Source organism: Vombatus ursinus, unplaced genomic scaffold (genome assembly GCF_900497805.2).
Source record: "Vombatus ursinus unplaced genomic scaffold, bare-nosed wombat genome assembly UNPS02014793.1, whole genome shotgun sequence".
NCBI lineage: Eukaryota > Metazoa > Chordata > Mammalia > Diprotodontia > Vombatidae > Vombatus > Vombatus ursinus.
This window is the reverse complement of record NW_020954571.1, coordinates 14,546,808-14,566,601: the sequence shown is the minus strand read 5'-3', so window position 1 is coordinate 14,566,601 and position 19,794 is coordinate 14,546,808. Positions and strand designations below refer to the sequence as shown.

The following is a 19,794-nucleotide window of genomic DNA, read 5'->3' as shown; positions in this document are numbered from 1 at the left end:
GGCCTTTGATTTTTCTTATGGGTGAGCCCTTTAAAGGAAAAAAAGGTTCTTTTGCCCACCTTAGATCTGCCTGAGGGAGGGTACTGGGATCCCTGCCCATACTCTCCATCCTTCCCCTTACTGGTGTGATGTATGTACTCATCAGTCTTCCCTTCCACTGTGTGTGGTTGGTGGGAGGTGGGAGAAGAGATTCACATTATAAAATCTAGAGCAGGGGGGTTATCTTGAAAGGCCAGAGCTCTAAGGGAATCAGCTACAGGCTTTATGGACATCACAATTAGGGACCCCAGAGGCCATCTAACTTAACCCATATCCCCAACAAGTGGTCATTCAGCCTTTGCTTAAAGATTTCCTGTGGGGTCATCTAGATGGTGCAGTGGATAGAGCTCCAGCCTTGGAATCAGGAGGACCTGAATTCAAATGTGACTTAAGACACTTGACACTTACTAGCTGTGTGACTGGGTAAGTCACTTAATCCCTACTGCCTCACCAAAAAGCAAAAAAGATTTCCTGTGATGAAGAACTCATTACCGTGTGAGGAAGTCCACTTTTAGACATTGCATTCTAATTGTTACCAAGTTTTGTTTTTTTTTAAAACTTACTTGGAGCCTAAATCTGTCCTTGGAAAAAAGAAAAGAAAAAGTCAACCTACTGTTTCCTCTTTTTTATCAGCCTAAGCAGGACAAGTCCCATAATTACTCTTCTCCATGACAGCTATCAGATCCCAAGTCTTCCCCGGGCTAAATATTCCTAGTTTAATTGTTAAGTTTCCAGTCCCCTCATCCTTCTATTTACCCTCCTCTGGAGATGGTTCAGTTTGTCATAATCCTTAGTTAGGTTTCCTAAAACGAAGCACTTCACCAGGTGGCCAGTCTTTTTTTTTGCCACATCAACCCTTGAAGCAGAATTTCTGAGGCATGGCAGGGTTTGAATCCCCGCCCTTCACCTGCCGGCCTCCCACATCCTAGGACTGGAATGCCTACAAATTTGGCCTGCTCTCCCCACAGATTATGGAGAACTCCCAGATGAATCTTATCTTTTTCTGGAACTCACATTCCAAAGACTTGAATCTTTTTCTTCTGCTTCAATTGAACTGTTTCCAGGCCCAGCCTGTCTCTGTTATCTCCCTAAAGCACAGTAATGGGGCCCATCCAGCACATCACAGGCTCTACTGAGGTCTGGGGCTGGGGGTGATTAGTTCCACTTAGAGTCATGGCATCTTCTGGACAGCTTCTCTCCCCAACCCAGATTCGGGAAGGGTGATAACAAATATATGATTTAGCCCCTTAACATTCCCTCCGGCTGGCTCAGCACTAAGACTGAATACAGTCTAAGCTCCCAAGCCTGGCATTTGAGGCTTCTGAAGTGTGACCTCAACCTATGTCTCCAGTCTCACCTCCTACTCCTCTCCTATAGAAATCCTCCCCTGCATCCAGACTGATGTGCAGATAAGAGGAGATGGGTTTGAATGCTGGCTTTGCCATTTATATACCATTTTGAAATTCGAACCCAAGTTTAGATCTCAGCTCTGCCAGTTTATACTAGTGTAACCATGGACAAATTACTTCTCTGGACCTATTTGCTTACCCTCAGATGTGTGTGTGGGGGGTGGGGGTGGGTTACACTAGATGGCTTCTAAGGTCGTTTCTAGCTCTCACTATAATTCCTCAAACACCTTGTATTATTTTATCATCTCCATCTGGAACACCTGCATCCGCCTTTTCTGATGATTAAAATATTGCCTATTCTTCAAGGCCCAAATGTCACCTTGCCAAATTTTCCCAGATCCTGCAATTCAAAACAAGAGACCCACCAGCAGGCAAAAAAGGAGTAAGGTATCTCAAATGAATTATCACTGAGGTCTCATTCCACTTTGACATTCTATGTTGTTTTGAAGTCCTACTTCAGAGCTGCTGGGAGGAAATAATTTTTGTAAAACCCTGGAAGCTATATGTAATTCTGAGTAATTTTTAGTTTCTTATGGATCTGAAATCTTTTGTGTTCCAATGTCCCTGCAGACTGAACCATTCTCTTAACATAGATGATTAGGAGGCAGTATTATAAAGTCAGAGGCTCTAAGTTCAAAATCCAGCCCTACTTGCATGACCATTTCACTTTACTTTGGGGGTAGGACTATAGTACCTTAGAGAGAGCCCTTATAGCTCAAAGACTGAACTCTTATGTCCTCAAGAGTTGACAACTATGGTAGACCTCTTTGTGCTGAGGAAAAGATCCCTCCCCCATCAGTCAAATCCACCTTCCATTCATCCAGAAAAGCCCTTGCAACTTAAGACTCCCAATACTGAGTTCTGGTGGAAGTCCTGGGACAGGGGCTGACAACCTCCTATTCCTCTGGCTCCCCAAGTCTCGAGATTTAGCACCCTATATACAGAAGAGCTGAGATATTTGAAGTTGACTTGCTAAATGATTCTGAATGAGTAATTTCCCATCTTAAGGCTTTAGTGTTTTCTTCTATAGGATAAGATTGCCTGATGATCTCACAGGGGGCTGATGTTCTTTCTCTAAGGCTGTACCCATTAGGTATGTGCAGGGCTCAGAGTGGAGGAGAGCCTCTGACTTCCAGCCTACCCCTCCCACCAAAAATTCACAAACTGCAGGAACCCATTTAAATCACACATGGCTTCTTCAACCCCATCAAATAGCTTTATTCACACAAACGTCTCTTAATTTACAAAGTGTCTGCCATTCATACACATCAGGGGATCCACAGTGTTCGAGGAACTTAAATACAAGGTTTCAATCCAACCCAAGTAAACTGAGTACAAAAAATATTTATATAAAGTTGTTCACACGTAGGTCCTAGATTACCAGCTTCTGTGCAAAAAAAAAAAAAAAAAAACAAACAAAAAAAACCCCAAAAAACAAAAACCAAAAAACAAAAAACAAACAAAAAAAAAAAACCAACCCAGAAAAATAGATTTATTAACTAGTATTTTAAACTAACTTTGAGCCTGGGTTTAAGCCTTTCCCTCACACCTGCCTGCCTCTGTCCTGTCCACTGTGTCGAAGGAGCCACTGGGTTCTATCTAACCTGTAGCTCTTTAGGAAAGGAGTCTCTGAGGGGTGAAGATGACTTTTTCCTCTTGCTCTCCTCTAACTACGTGGCCACCTGCTTTTTCAGTTTCCTACACAAAGCTTGCTACCTTGCTCCCTCTCTCTTGTGGCCTGGGAAAAGGGTGCTGGGGGTTCAAAGTGCTGTGGAAATGCCAGGCCCTGTGCTGCCGGTAGGGCAACTTTACAGAGGGTGGGTGGGGCTCCTCCTCTCTTGGCTGGGGCTCTAAGTGTTTGAATGGAATTGTTTTGGGGGGGGAAAGGGGTTGAGGAGTGGGGAGAAAAATCGATTCACCCAGGTAAAACCCAGGGCAGAGGTGGGTTATTCTGGAGTCAGAATTCTAAGGGAATCAGCTAAAAGCCTTATTGTTATCACACTGAAACCAATGGCATCAAGTTCTACCAGTTTAATGTATAGGGGCTTGACAGCAAGATGTTTATTGCTTTTGATGTCTGTGCACATGAAGACTTACTAATGTTATTCTTGTGAGTATGTGGAAGGCTTGCTATGCCTTCATACTTGGGACCAGGCTATGGGGCTGTTAACAGGTGAAATCATACATGGAAGTCAATCCTTTAACCAAATCCCTGGGCATGGCAAGATCAGAGGCATTATCATTAATCCAGTGCTGTGGCTTCCAAGTGCCAGTAATCTGTCTAATTTACCAACACTATCTATCCTGATCATCAATCAGATGCCCAAAGTCTGGGGCTCTCAAGGTTCCCATTTGCAAGATGGTTGAACTTCATTAACATAAAGAAGTATGGGAAAGGAAGGACATAATCAGGGGTCTGATCTTGGACCAGAGGCCTGGAAAGGGGAAGCTGGGCAAGCAATGGCAAAAAGAGACCCCAGCCAGCTTTGATGCATGGATCTGGGGGTGTGTATAGATTTGGCCAATGGCAGGCAAGGCACATTCCCCAGGCCAGGCTGGTGAGCTGAGCTGTCAGTGTGCAGTAAGAGGCCCACAAAACAAATCAGCAGTATTCCCTGCTCCCTCAGCCTGGGGATTTGCTAGCCTGGAGGAGGGGCAAGATGTGGTGTTTGTGCCCGTTTGTGGTACCAGGCAGGCTTAAACCCTGACTATATCCTGCCTACTGAGACTTCAAAAGTAAAACAAAACAGAATTGAGGAAGAGAATCCATACGGACATCACTTTCCTCCAGTTACTTTAAAAAAAAAAAAAAAACACCTTATTGCTCCAAGCACTCTGGTTCAAGGAGACATCTGATATGTCAAGGATCTGAAAATTCCGAAAGGAGGAGGAAGGGGAGAAACACAAAACAGGCAGGAAGACCTGGGAAGGGGACTATTGGCCTGTTAGTCCTAGCACCTCTGGATTTTGAAAACAGGAGGGGAAAAAGAGAGGGATAGGAATACAATACCCCTCCCCCAGGGCTAACTGCTGGCTGCATCACAAAGGATACTAGGTGTTCAATAAGGATTTGAACTCCTTGTGCTTTCAAAAGTCCCAACCCATTGCCTCTCGAGTTTGGCCCCTCCCTACTGTAAACAGGACATTTCAAAAGTAAACAATTTCATACACTCACTCCTAGACCCCTTGGGAATCATATTACTTTGAGGAGAGCCTTTGCAAAGTCAGCTCTGGGCATGAGGCAGGGTATGGTGGAGAGGAAGACACTTGCTCATCTATGGGAAAGGGAGAAAGAGACCAACAAAATGGGGCTTGACAACCAGGTTTGTCTTCAATGCCCCAAAGTGGGTAATTTAGTCTATTTAGAACCAGGTTCATTATTTCCACCAATGGGTGCCAAGTAACCTGGTTTAATGACTCCTGAACAGCAGCCTGCACTGCTGGGCTTATCCCACATTCCTATGCATTGACATTCTCCCAACTCTCGTCATTAGTGGGGATGTGCCCAGGTGAGGAATCTTAGCCAGCAGCACTACCAGCAAAGAGAAATGATGGGGAGGAGGCAGAAACAGAACAGGAAAGCCTGACTTGCAAAAAAAAACTCTTACTACAAATCAAAATCCAAATGGAGGCCCCTGTCTCTGTTCCTCTAGGAGAGCAACCAATGTCCTCAGGAAGGTGTGGGAAAAGATGAAGTGGGTCACAAGGCAAAAACCTGGTCTTCCCACGAACATGAGAATTCTGTACAGTTACTTATGCCCAGGATAAGAGCCTTTTCCTGACAGTTCAGAGAACTAAAAACACCAGAAAAGTCTGCTCCTGGAAGAGGCCCAGAGAAATAAAAAGTGTCCACAGACACTGACAGGAAGGAGATGACGAAGAGAGCTGACTGGAGCAGAAAAGGGAGATGAGGAACAGACAGGGGAGAGAGAAGGAGAGAGGAAGACAAAAGTGTGATATACTTTGTGAGGCTGAAGTTTCCAGTATAAGGCACTATGGTCTGTCCCTGGGATTCTCTGGCCTTAAGAGAAACAGATTTAGCCTGGAAGGCCTATCTGCTTTCCACAGGGAAGATGCAGGCTTGGGCCTTGGGATGGACTGCCCTTTCTGATTCTATATTCTGCACAGGGTGAAGTCCATTCTATGGACTCTGGAAAAGCAATGAAATGTTACCAGTTTGCCAAAAGGGATTTTTAGTAGGGATAGGGGAAGGGCTACACAGTGAAGAAATAGCCAAGCAAGAATACCTATTGATCCTGAAATCCTGGAAAGGCTTTACTTTTTGGACTAGGATGAGATTGGCCATAGTTGTTAGAATTGAGCAATGCCACTATCAGGCATAGGACACTGGTATGGGAGAAAGAAGAAGAGTAATATAGAAGGGGCATGGTAAAGGGAATGAACAATCATTAACTGCTTCAAGAACTACTTAATTGTGCCACACTATGAACTGCTGAACAACCTCTAGATTAGGCCTGTAAACAACCTGCCTTTCTAGTTATGGGCAGAGGAGAGCACAGAAAAACATTCAGCCTGGTACCTTTTTGATGTGGTTTCTAGATAGAGCCCTGGGATATAGTGGGAGACAAGTAGAAGGGCAGGCACTTGGAACTGACTAGATGGCTCTCACTGAAGCCAGCGTCAAAGAAGTCCTGGTCGACGCTTGGGTCAAAGCCAAGAGGGCAAGGCTAGCTTTCTATGCTAGGAGGCCAGGGAGTGAAGAACTCAAAAATCTTGGTCATGGGCTGCCTACCAAACACCAGACACAACCACCTTTCTCACGTGTAGACTAGAATGTCTGAAATGTGGAGCTTTTGTGACCTCCTGGAAGGAAGGGGTGGGGGGAGGGGAAGATTCTGAGAGTCAGTAAAGGGTGATGAGGAAAAGTTTAGGTCAGGAGAGATGGAAGGTTGAGAAGAACCTCGAAAGAACTGGGAGAGGAGATTTATGATAAGAGGGGAAAAAAATCATCCTAAACTCTAACCAATCTTTAAATAAAACAAATTAGCCCTTGAACCCTCATTAGGGATTCCTGTGCAGGGCTTGGGGGGAGAGGAAGGTGCAGACAAGGGGGAATTCGTGGCACTGAATATGGGACTGTTTTCTACCATTCACTAATGAATGAAGAGACAAGTCTGCCCCATGGGAAAAGAGGGCTGGGGGCAGAGAAACAGCCTTCATCTTAATTAGGATTTCTCCCAGATCAGACTTTCAAGAGCAGTGTGTATCCATACTGATCCAAGGAGCTGTCTACCTAAGAAGTTGGAGAGAGAAACAAAGAGTCATACCTAGAACAAATGAATTGCCTTATGGAAGGCCAAGCAGGGGTCTGGGCCTCCAACTTTGAGGCAGGGTTTCGCTGAATCATGCTGACTGAAGCTAACTGTCCACAACAGGTGTGGAACATATCTCAGTATTTGAAGGCTAGAAGAATCCCAGCAGGAAAACTGAGAAAATAGATATTTTTTAATTGTATAGGTATAGAAAACAGGGTCCCAAGTTGGGTGTGCTGGCTAGAGGGCCTGCCAAACCAAAGGAGATGCAGAAATAGTAAAAATGTCTTTTCCTTGTCCCTGTCATCCCTGGTCAATTTTCCCTGGCTTTAGGCAGAAGGAAGGAAAAAAGAAAAAAAAAAAAAGACTTTTCCTTTAACATCTGTCACCTTTCCCACCTGGCTATAACTGGGTATAATGCTTTTGCCACTGAGATGGAGAGGAACCACAAAGATGTATGTTCAAAAAACTTGACCTCAACACTTGATCATACTGAGAGAAAATGCAAGAGGGAAATTACCCTACAGGGATGGCAAGTACATTGGGTGGGGAGAGAAAGAGTGTGAGAGAGTGAGGGTGAAAGTGTACAGACACACAAAGAAAGTGAAGAATCTGGCAATTTTGAAGGTAGTAAGCTGATTACACGAAAGGTTTCTAAGCTGGCAAATGGGCTTCTCTAGTTAAGTAGGTCCTTTCCTTCTGTAGAGAGCAAGTATATTCCTATGGAAAACACCCCTACTTTGGGATAGGATCCCTAGTAGGGACTTCCTTTCACCACTATCTACTGGGAACAAGGCATAGCAAGATTTCTCAGTCAAGCCCCAGGGGCTGTATGTACCCAGCCAAGGCAGTGATGTGTTGGCAAGGCCAGCTGGGTTAGCCTCAGCTTGTCTGTCCCCACTATGATAATGCTGCTGGCAGACTCTCTATAACTGGGCCAGTTCTAAGAAAGGACCCTTCCTCTCCTGCTGGTTCTAAAAGGGGCACCAGGTAGACTAGCCCAAGAACACCACCACGTGGCTGCCTTCCTAGCAAAGATTTGGCACAACTGATTCTCTCCTGGATTCCCCTGGCAGAAGAAACACAGCATAAAGATGGGCACAAGAAAATCCTTTTACAACCTCCTTTTAGCTCTACTCAGTCTGGAGACAGGAAGCTCACTATAGAGTGAGAGACTGAGAGTAAGACAGACAAACAGACAGTGTGTATGTATAAAACATCCAACAGTGGGGGAATCCAATTCCTGGCTGAAGTTTGGATTCCTGGAAACCATAGAATACTACGAGACTGGGGGCACTGGCACCCTCCCCCAAACCCTGCACTGGGCCCTCTCATATTTTTCCAGGTCTGACCCAGCACATTCTCTGCCTCTTGCATCTTTTACCCTCTGCCATGGGATAAGTTAGTGCTGGCTACTTAAATATCACTTAGGACTGAAGACACACAGGGCCTTTTATCCCTCCCTAGTTATCTAACAGGAAGGATCATCCTCAGGCCAGAACAGTTCCTGGCTGACCAAGGGAAGGGATTTGAGAGGAAGGGACCCTTGTTTCACACCAGCAGAAGCAGCCTTTAGGAAAAGTCCTCCTGGCTTTGAATGGGTTTGATGGTGAAAGGCTGGACAAAGGGATCTTTCTTAATGAGTTGTTGTTTGAAAAAGCAAGACTGAGAGACAAAGGAAGAAAAGGAGAAAAAAAGAAAAGATGAACAAAAATCCTTCCCCGACCCCATCTGAAAAAAAAAAAAAAGTACACATATGCTATGTCCATATTGAATTGGCTTTAAACAAACTGGTGCCTGTCCATCGGAATAGCTTCTGCTCTTCTGAAGTCTCAATTGGCTTCCCAAAAAAAAGGTAAAGAAAAATTGAAAGGAGGGGAAAAAAAAAATCAAACAGAAAAAACCACAACCACCCCCCAAACAAAAGCTTCACATAGCTAGAGATCCAGCTGTCCAGAGAGCGCCCATCAGCCACCCAGCCACTTCTTGATCGTCTGCTTCCCTCTATGCACATACTGAAGAGATTGTGGGTCCCTGCGAAGTCAACCTGAAAGACACCAATAAAGGAGAAACCAAGTTAAGTAGGTTTGGTTGCATTTTCTACTGTGGCTGATGACAACTTGAGGAATTTATAGAGGCAGCATGCAACAACGGAAGGAGCAACTGGGCTTGAAGAATCACAAGATCTGGGCTTGAATCCTATTTCTAAGCCACTCATGATGACTTCAAGAAATCCACTGGATTTGGAAAGGACCTTGGAGGTCATCTAGCCACCTCCTTAATTTGTTAGATGAGAAGACTGAGGCACAGAGAAGTGGGGTGGCCTCAGCCTCTCTGAATCACATCTTGGAGATGATGATTTTTGGTACAATTTCAACAGGGCTGTTGCAAAAATCAAATTGGATAACATGTGACAAGACAATCATAATAACAAAAATTTCAATCCTATAATGCTTTCAGTTTTATAAAGCATTTTATATATTATAATAAAGATACTGCTATAGCTCTTCATATGTGTGGGAGAAGGCAAAGGTATATGTGTGCAGAAGCAGCAATCCAAAGGAATTTACTGAATGTCTAATGCTATGTCAGGCAGAATTGGAAAGTATCTTCTTTTTAAATACATCAAGTGACTTGGGGATTATTAGAGCCAGAGCTACAGGAGCCCTCAGACACCATCTAAATCAAAAATAAGGCCCAGAGAAGGGAAGGGATTTGTCTCTGATTACACAGGTAGTCAGTCAGGCAGCAGAGTAGAGATTCAAGCCTGGGCTTCTAGTATGTTGTCCACTCCACTAGACTGAGTGACAGAGCTGACACCAGGGTCCAGGGCTGCTTCTTCCCATCCCAAGACTCTATCATGCCCTGCTGATTCCCAAGGAGGCAGCTTTTTAGTATGAGCACATCAATTTCTGATCAAGTGATCAAATGGATAGAGATTGGGCTACTTGTGGTGACAGTGTCCTTTTCTCAAAAGGTAAAGGGAGAGTGGGGCAAAGAGAATAATCCAAGGGAGGATGTATTATGGGTCCCCAGGAAGAACATGGGGAAAGTGTTTGCACCGCTGACTACTGGCTGCCTTTATTTCAGCTCTTTCATTCAGCAAGATCAACTATTTCTATTATTTTCTGGCAATAAACATAAATAACTCAGTAAGCCTAGGAAATGAATTTGGCAAGGTGGTCTCTGCATGTTAGATAGCAGAACGCTGGCAAACATCTACAGCATCATGCAAACTTATTCTGCTGTTAACTCCACGTGACGTGCCCGGGAAGAGCTCTCATCAGCGCCTGGGATCAGCTGGGGGAACATGTGCCTGAGCAAGGGACATGCTGAAGCAGAGGCAGAAAGCTCACAGCAGATTGCTACTGAGGTTGGGATTTGCAGAATGGTCTATGGGTGGTGCAGCGCCCATCCAAGTCTGGAGGTGGGGTGGGGGTGGGGGGAGAGGTATATAAGAGTACGTGTGTGTGTGTGTGTGTGCGCGCGTGCACGTGTTTTGGGAGGGGGAAGGAGAGGGGGAGAGAGAGAGAGAGAGAGAATATGGCATTTTGAGATGAAGTGAAAACTCCAAGTCCAAGCTAGGAAGAGGTTAGTACATGACTTTCAAAGGTGTTCATAGGGCCCCAGCCTCCATCACAAGGATGAAATCTCCTCAACAGCATCCTCACAAGTGGCCATTCATTCCTAGCTTAAACACTTCTTTCTGGTAATGAGTTCACCACCCTGGGACAGCCCATCTCATTCCTTGGAATCCATACTTAGCCCAATGTTCCTCTTCCTCAGGGGCACATTCCTTTTTACTGGAACTCCCACAGATCACATCAGCTATTAAGAATAAAGGCTTGGACAAAGTTGTGTGGGAAATAAGGTCAATGCCTTTAAGTTTCTAAGATCCAAAAGGCTGGAGGCCAGGCTGGGTCTCTCCCTGACCCATCTCTAACAACATTCATTAAATGCCAGTTGACTGGATCTTTTCTTCCACAATTTGACTTTGCAAACAATCTTTTAGGATCCCACAGCTTTTTCAAAGACCTCTCAGATCACCTAACCTAAGTGCCAGCTAAAGTAGGATCCCGCCTCTGCAATAACACTGACGAGCTGTCATCTGGTTGGCCTCTGCTTGAAAACCTCCACTAAGGAGGAACTAGTCCCATAAACAAGGGCCTCTCATTCCTGGACAGTCCTAATTGGAAGATTATCCTCAAATTGGCCTGAAATTCTTTTCTCTCCTTTTTAACTTCTATTCTTTAGTCATCTATGCTCTTCCTTCTCCATGATTTAAAAACAGAAGTCTTGTCTTCTCCTAAATCTCCTGGAGGCAGTTCTTTCTCTTTGGGGATTAAATGATCTCATGGCTTGGACCATCATTTTACTATTCAAACTCTAGGCTCAACATATTAACTTTGATTTTTTTTTTTTAAAACTGGACACAAGAAAAAATAAACAACTGGTCATAAGGAGAACATCCTCAATCAGTGAAGATTATCAGGGCTTGCAGGGGCACTGAGAGGTTAAGTGATTTGCTCTGGGTTACACAGGTGGTATGTGGTAGAAGCTGGACTAGAACTCAGGTCTTTCTGACTAGAGGGCTAGTTCTTTAATTGAGGTATAACTTAAAATTACACTAATTGGATTTGGTGGTGGTAGCCTCTGGCCTACAGAAAAACAAAGCTGGAGCTACTTAAGGTTTATTCTACTTTTGAAAACTCTTATTTATTTAAAACAATGTGAGGTCGTGAGTAGTAAAAACCACGAAGCCTGGGCCAAGGTCTAGTTCTGACATTTTAGAACTGAAAGGGGAGTTCGGGAAATTACTAGCTTAAAGTTACAAGGACAGTTGGAAACAGGAGCCAGCCAGGAAAGCCTACTCTGCTCTGCTTGTTTTACTATCCTGCTACTTTCCAATTCTGCTCAACAAGCCATTCCCACTGTTCACTGCGACCCGTCCCACACCATCTTCCACCATATGATTCTCAGGTGTAAAATGGGATTAATACTTATATTATTTGCTTCACTGGGGGGCATTGTGAGGATCAAATATATTATCAGTAAAGTTCAAGGTTAATTTAAGTTACTCCTAATGCTATTCATTCCCTACTTTCTGAGATACTTAGCAAGAGCAGAAAAGTGAAATTCAAAAACCTCTACCTCTAAGAACCCTATATTCTTGTACAATTAACAGAATTCCTAGGGGAAGTCAAAGAAATTACTACTCCCATTGCCCCTGGGTCTCTTCTATTTGAAAAGTGGGACTGCTGACCTCTGTAGACCCCTTGATCCTAAAAATCTAATACCTGAGCTCTGTTTAGTGGGGCCTGGAATGTCTACAGCCCTTTCCCACTGCTCAGTGTTCTTCACTGGTCTATCTCCTTTCAAAGATGGTCTTAAGGTCCTCCCAACAGGATGGTGGGCATATTAGAGGGGCATATGAAGGACATGGTTTGCAGGGTGCCTAAGTGGCACCAAGCAGCCTTGTTTGCTTTTGAAAGAGCACAGATGCCACAGGAGCAGGGATGTAGATTCTGAGATCTTTTTCAGCTCCAAAGCTATGATCCTACACTGCTAATGGCAATGCAGGAAAAATCTCTGCATTGACTCTGTTTTGTAGTGCCTCTCTGTCACATGACAGAAGTTAAGACAATCAATGTCATCCACCTGATTTAACTTAGCTCAAACTACAAATGGGAGGCAAAATTTCTGGTCCCCCATCTAGCTCAGCAGTTAGCTTTAGGTTGTGATGCACAAGGGTCAGTTAGAATCTTAATCATAGTTGAAACTGATGTTTCTTATTACATTACATGGGTTCCCTGATCGAATCCTTAATACAACCCTATGAGGCCACTGAGGCCATCAGGGACAGCTAAGTCGGGACAGCCTGGTGGTACAGTGGATAGAGTGCTGAAAGTCAGGAAGACTCATCTTCCTGAGTTCAAATCTGGCCTCCGATATTTACTAGCTGTGTGACCCCAGCAAGTCATGTAACTCTGTCTCAGCTTCCTCATCTGGAATGAACTGGAGAAGAAAATGGCAAACCACTCCAGTTTCTTGGCCAAGAAGACCAAAAACGGAGTCACAAAGACTTGGACATGACGGAAATGACCAAACAACACGAGGCTATCAGAGGAGTACTGTCCTCATTTTACAGGTTAGAAAACTGAGGCCCCAGTAAGTTTAGCGATTTGATCCAAACCACAAAACTAGCCAAGAGGTGTGACTGAGGCTTGAACCCAGGTCATCGGATCCCCAAATTCAGCACTCTTCCTGCTACACCACAGCTCCTTCCCTAAATGCTCAGAACCAACCCCCAGCTCAAATGAGTTTCAGAGACAGGGAAATTTAGGCCTAGGGAGTGGAAGGGACTTGTCAAAGGGTCAAATGGCCATATCAGGGACCAGGTTAGTGTCCCAAGGCCTGATGATAACATGGAATTGGGTATGTTTAGGAGAAGGCACAAATACTTCAATCAATTTTGATGAGTGTGGTCTGAGCTCCATGAGTATCCCCTTCCCTCCCAGCTCATCCATGCCATCTTATTCGGACAGACTCTTGCCTGTGAACACTGGTCAATTTCCCAATGTGTTGTGGGACTTCCTCTGGATCTTCTCTGGGCTGCTATCAACCCACTCTAACCTATCAGGAATATGAGGAGAACTAAGACCACAAAGTACTCTGGGGCCTTTACTAACAGTAATGCACACTTCTATGATGTTGCCTAGGTTATAGAATGTTTTTATCACACTATCCTTCTGAGGTAGAGAATAAAATGATTTCTATTTTACAGATAAGGAAACTGAGCCTCAGAAAGGTTGAAAAATGGCTTGTCTCACATTACGAAACTACTTAGTAGCAGGACTGGCATCCAGGCATCATGATGCCAAATCCAGTGCTCTCTTCATTATGCTACATTGTACAACTGCTTGGGGAAGATGCCTGGCCGAGCATGAAAAGGCATTTAGCATCTGGCAGGTTAGGTGGTTCTCAAACGACTTTTGCTCACAAAACAGTACAGTTCTTTCTCATAAGGAACTGCAGCACATTGAATGTTTAAGCTGGCAAGCACAAGGAGAACTGAGAGACAGATTCACGCATAGGGTTCTTGGCACACCTGGTGAAACTCATGGCATCTCCTTTGAGAAGCACTAGTCTAGATGACCCCCTAAAGGGGAGTATTTAATCTAATGGGCCTTGAGGCACTGTGGTACAGCAGAAAAAAAACACTGGATTTTGGACTCCTAAGACCTGGATTCAAATTCCAGCTCTGCTACTTACTACTCATGTGATCTTGAGGGTAAAGTCATTTCAACTCTCTAGACCTATTTCCCCATCTACAAAAGGTTAAAACTGGATGACTTCTAAGATCCTTTTCAACTCCAAAACTATGATCCTACACTGCTAGTGGCGATACAGGAAAATCTCTGCGTGGATGCAATTCCTAGCACAGTTCTGGGCTTATACTATTCAATAAATATTTGAGAAGTGGTTGAAGTGGATGAAGTACATGAAGTATCTGGTCAATGGAAACCACCAAAGCCTAGTCTCTGCCATCTCCTCGAGCTATCACCCTCTTATTCTCCCTCCCTTTCTCAGCAGAATTCCTTGAAAAAGATGTTGAACATCTATACTTGCTGCTTCTTCCTCCCTCCCTCAACCCTTGACTATCTGGCTTCTGGTGTCCTCATTCACCTGAAACTGTTCTCTCCAAAGATACCAACAACTCTTAATCCCAAATATTAACTTAACTGCCTTAATTGCCTTTTCTCCATTCTCATCCTTTGGGCCCTGTGTGCTGCATTGAACACTCTTGACTACCCCTTTCTCCTCCTGGCTATTCTCTCCTGGCCCATCCGTCTTAGTCTCTTTGCTGGTTCATTGATCTACACCATCCCCCTAACTATGGGTGTTCTCCAAGCTTCTGTTCTTGGCCTCCTTCTTCTCCCTTTACACTTTCTCCTGGTAACCCTGTCAGCTCCCATGGAAGCTCTCATCTGACCTCTTCTCTCTCTACTCAGCTACCACCCTATTTCTCATCACATGGATTATTGCAACACCTCTCTCACAGGTCTCCTCACCTCAAGCCTCTCTCCACCCCATGTGGTTGCCAAAGTCATTTTCCTTAAACACAAATCTGACTACACATTTCCCCTACTCAAGTGACTCCAACGGCTCCTCACTGCTTTTAGGGCAAAATATCCTTAGTTTAGCTTTTAAAGCCCTTCACAACCTGGCCTCAAGCTCAACCCTTCCAGACCACTTCATATCATTCCCCTCATCCTTCAAAACACATCTATGTGAGGTTTTTTCAAGTTCCCCAACTCCCAAGTGTCTTCCCTCCTTTGTATCTATAATCAATAAGCACCTATTCAGCACCTGGTAAGGCACCATGGTAAGTGTCAGGAATACAATTACAAAGAAGGAAAAGATCCCTATTCAAAAACTTAGATTCTAATGAAGAAGACAAGTAGATATAAAAATATATACAACATAAATAGAATATGAATACAAATATATACAAAGTTGTAAAACACAAATTTGTTTGAGGAGGGCCCTAGCAGCTGGAAGGCTCAGGAAAGGCTTCATGCACAAGAGGATGCCTGAGCTTTACGGTAAAGGACATGTGTGTGGAGATGCTGCAGGTGGGCAGAGGGAGGGGAAGATGGAGAGAAGGTAAATAGAGGATAGGTGGGATGAGGTACCATCTGAGGGGAGCCTATCACATCACGCTGCCTTGAACTTCAAAGGTTCAGTTCAAAGTGGCTTGATTTATGAACTTTTCCCTAAGACGGCCCCTATTATAGATAGGAACAACAAGCTAACAGCAGGTTAGGGGAGGCAGACAACTGAGATAGCATCTTAACTTCCATGGGGGATCCTGGCCAGCTAATGAATCTCTATAACCTCTTTCATGCCTCCATCATCTAAAAATGGCCACACTACTCCAGCTGATTACTGGAATGAGAGCTGCCATGGTGACATCTGTCTGGTTCAGTCAGTGCAGGCAGTACACACTACACTTTAAAAGGAAAGGCTTATTTGTTAAAATAGTCAGCCAGAGAACACTTAGCAAAAATAGGACAAATGACAACCATGTAAAGAGATGAACATCATCAGGTTATCAAGCTGATTCCTTTCTGAGGGCTGCAGCACTCTGATCCCCAAAGGAACATGAACACCATCCTACCTCCATTACACAGCTACAGTGGGTCAGCCTATGGACTTACCTGAAGGGAACAGATTACTTCCTGTTACAATGCAATAATTCAGGGCTCAGGAATAACAACATAGGAAAAAAAGTAACCACAAGGATCCTGGCTCACACCTGGGAGGCCAAAAGTCAGTGACCCCAGTCTGGGATCAGGGAGAATGTACACAAATCAATGTGGCAAAGTGGAACGGCAGGAAGACGGCTATGGACATCAAGTGACCTGGGAACTAATCCTGCCTCTACCGCTTACTGGATATACTATGATGTCCCTGGGGCAAGTCCCTTGCACCTCACTGGATCTCAGTTTTCTTATTTGTAAATGATGAGGGTTGTATAAGACAACCCCAAAGGTTCTTCCAGCACTAAGACTCTATATCACACTCCTAACCTCTTTAGACTCTAATTTTTTATTTATTTATTTACTTTTTTTGCGAGGCAATTGGGGTTAAGTGACTTGCCCAGGGTCACAATGGCTAGTAAGTGTCAAGTGTTTGGTCTGAGGCCGGATTGAACTCAGGTCCTCCTGACTTCAGGGCCGGTGCTCAATCCGATGCATGATATGGCCAGTAGTAACAGGACTCTCACATGTATGAATCACTGTGTTTGTAGACAGAAGCTCCAAATATACAGACTTTGCTTCTGATTTACCAGGTCTGGTGCTTTGGGACTCCCAGGGACAAGAAGGAGATAAGAATTGGTTGTTTTCATGAATTGATTAGATGGAGTTAACAAGTCTTAAGTAGAAATGAGAATGAAGGGAACCTGAGCTCTCATCTAGAGTCAGAAGCCCTGGGTTTGGTTTGAATCTTAGTTCGGTGAGGTTAGGTGATGAGACAAGTCACCTAACTTCTTTGGGCTCCTGTTTTCTCACCTATAAAATTCAGGGTTCAGTCTACACAGTATCTAAAGTGCTTTCAGTTCTACACCTAGGATGAAGACAATGAGCATTGCACTTGGTCCTTGACCCTCAGGTTCCTCATCTGCAAAATGGGAGATGTTCTAAGGAAAGCACTGTGTAAATCTGAAAGCATAACAGACACATGACTCAGAGATGGTATCATTATTATTAACTACTGGAGAAGAGGCCATGGCAATAATTGGTCTTAACTATTTCCCTTTCTCAACTTAGGAAGTGTGCCCATGAAATGAGATCTGCAGACAGTTTCAATTGGGTCCCTTGAGAGAGAGATGGGTTCAGCTGCAGCTGCTGTAATTAGCAAAGAATTGGCTCAGGGGGAAAGGCTGTGATCTTATTGTAGGTGCCTGGGAGATGAAGGCCTTTGGGGCCTAATGCCACTAGACAGACATCCCAATACTATTCCTAGCCAAGGGGCTAAAGGTGACCAGGCTATTAGGGGGACTCAGCAGCTCATGGTGTTTGGGGAGAAAAACAAACTAACAAACTTGTGCCTATAGAGAGTGAAGAGAGACCAGGACACAACAGGGCAAGTGCTTTTTGGGCTGGAAACAACCAGGCAAATGCCTTTCAACTTGTTGGCTGTAATTGCTAAAGGGCTTTGGGATCTCTCTGTGCAAAGGGGTTGTAGAATAAGTTAGTCGGGTTCCATGGGAGAATGATTAGACTTGGGTTGATCTGGACAAACAAATGAGAATTAGAAAATGTCTCCCCACTATCCCCTGAAGATTAAGAAGAACAGTTCACATTTATAGAGCAATTTACAGTTTAGAAAGCACTTTCCTCACAAGATCCTAAACAAGGGAAATGGCTTGCCCACAGTTATTAAGTTGGTATTCAATGGAGACAGGACTTGAACTGAGACCTTCTAACTACGTTCAGCATACCCCAGTGCCCCTCAAGAACAACAAACATTTATTCACATAATCTTTCATAGCCATAGATCTCCTTTGATCTTCATATTAGTTCTGTGAAGGGGGATAATGCAAGTACATGATCATCTTCCATACACAGAGAAGGAAACTGAGTGTAGAGAAGGGAAGTGTTCCTCTGTTAAATTCCTATTCATCCTTGAAAGTCTGACTCAAATGCTAACTCTTGGAGGTTTAGAGGAGTGAGAGGCTGCTGGGGAGCGCAACTCTTGGGCATCTTCCTCAAGGACAGCCAGAGAAATGCCAAGAAAGAAATGGGCAAAACAAGAGCACCGACATAATGAACACATTACGCATGAAGAGATACAGAGGTAGAAGTGCCAGAAGAAAAATATCAAGCATCATCAACAGAAGTACCAGATATGAAACTAGAACTTTCCAAAACCCTGTAATATGGATAATGACTAAACTAAAGGAACTGGAGTAAATGAAACTAAATGGCACCACCTTTGTGAAGCCTTCCCTAATGATCTAGCCAATAATGCTTATGTAAGTATTCTATCATAGAATTTTTTACTGTATGACAGTTAACCTGTACTTGTCTCATGACATCTTAGCTTCACTAGTCTGTGAGCTTCATGAAGACAGTGATTGTAATTTTATATGGCAAATTTTAAGGTCCATGTTCCTTTCATTATATTAAGGCATCGTTCCCGTGACACTTCCGGTGACCTCTCCCTCCACGTTTTTCTTATGTTAATATGGAACCTTCAATTTTCAATCACCATCACTTCACCCTACTCAATTTCATTTTTTATCCCAAAAATTCTGGGGTCAGAAATGGCCCATTGCACCTCCCCCTCCTCCCACTTGATACCTGCCTTTCATCTCTTTGGTCCTGTCTGGTCCAGGGGTCTTACCCTAGTTGCCATACTCTGCTCTATAGACCTCTCTCCATTCACTGGAGAACCTATAGTGGATCTAATCAGTAGGAGACCTGGAACACTAATCAGGACCTGCTCTGTGGAGGCTCAAGGACAAAGCCAGGGGAGGAGGGAGAGAAGGGGTGTCAGAAGATCTGTCTAGTTCCACGTTTCTTTAGTATCGTGGATCCTGACAATGAACTCTATTGAATTAATATATTAATCTTCCTAAAACACATCTTTGCACATGCTGTTCCATCTGCTCAAAAACTGTTAACTATATTCATATATATGTATATATGCATATAAATATCTATATCTATACCTATCTATATATATATTTCTCTTTATGGTGCTCGATAATACCTTCAAGTGCTTTCCATGTTAACTGTGAGCTAGGCTGTATAACTACTAATCTCTCCGATCCTCAGTTTCCTCATCTGCAAAAGGGGGTCAAATAACTTGCCCTTAATCACACAGCTAGTGCCACACCCAAATCCAAGGCCAACACTCCTGACTCAAAGTCCAGTCCCCATTCCCACTACACCACATTGTTTCAACGGACCAAGTCTGAATTTCCTAGCATGACATTCAAAACCCTTCACAATCTGACTCCAATCTACTAATAAAAACCAATTCCTTATTGACTCCCCTAAGTCCCTACTCCACCTAAACTGGTTTCTCCGATCCCAGGCATTCTTACTTTTGTGCCTGTGTTTACAATCTTCAGTTAGAAATGCCTTCTTCTTCCTCTTTCAAGGTCTAACTCAAATACCACCCCCTCCAGGAAGTCCTCATTGACTTCTACAGTCTGCAAGAATATTTCCCTTCTTACTATCCACAGAAAAAAAATCAATTGTTGAAGAGTACTAATTATTAAGTTTCCTCCCTTATACTGACATAAAACAGTAATGATAACTAATAGCAGACAACATTTATATAGTGCTTCAAAGGTTTCCCAAAGTTTATATAAATCTCATTTGTTCTTTTTAACAACCCTGAAGTAGGTGCTATTAATTATCCCTAATTTACAGATGAGGCAAGTGACTTGATCAGGTTAACTTAAGCTACTAAGAGGTAGGATTTGAATTGAAGTGTTCCAGACTTCAAGTCAGGCATCTCTCTTTTTGACCACCTCCTAGCTGAAATTTGTCTCC

At 43.8% G+C, this 19,794-nt stretch overlaps 1 protein-coding gene across 1 annotated transcript in view; it reads right to left on the bottom strand.

Moving 5' to 3' along the window:
- Positions 1–2,642: 2,642 nt before the first annotated feature.
- STK35 (serine/threonine kinase 35) overlaps positions 2,643–19,794 on the bottom strand; it is a 52,627-nt gene continuing 35,475 nt past the window's right edge. The window contains exon 4 of the mRNA XM_027869615.1: positions 2,643–8,768. The gene's annotated coding sequence lies outside the window, so the exon portion shown is untranslated. The remainder of the gene's footprint in view (positions 8,769–19,794) is intronic.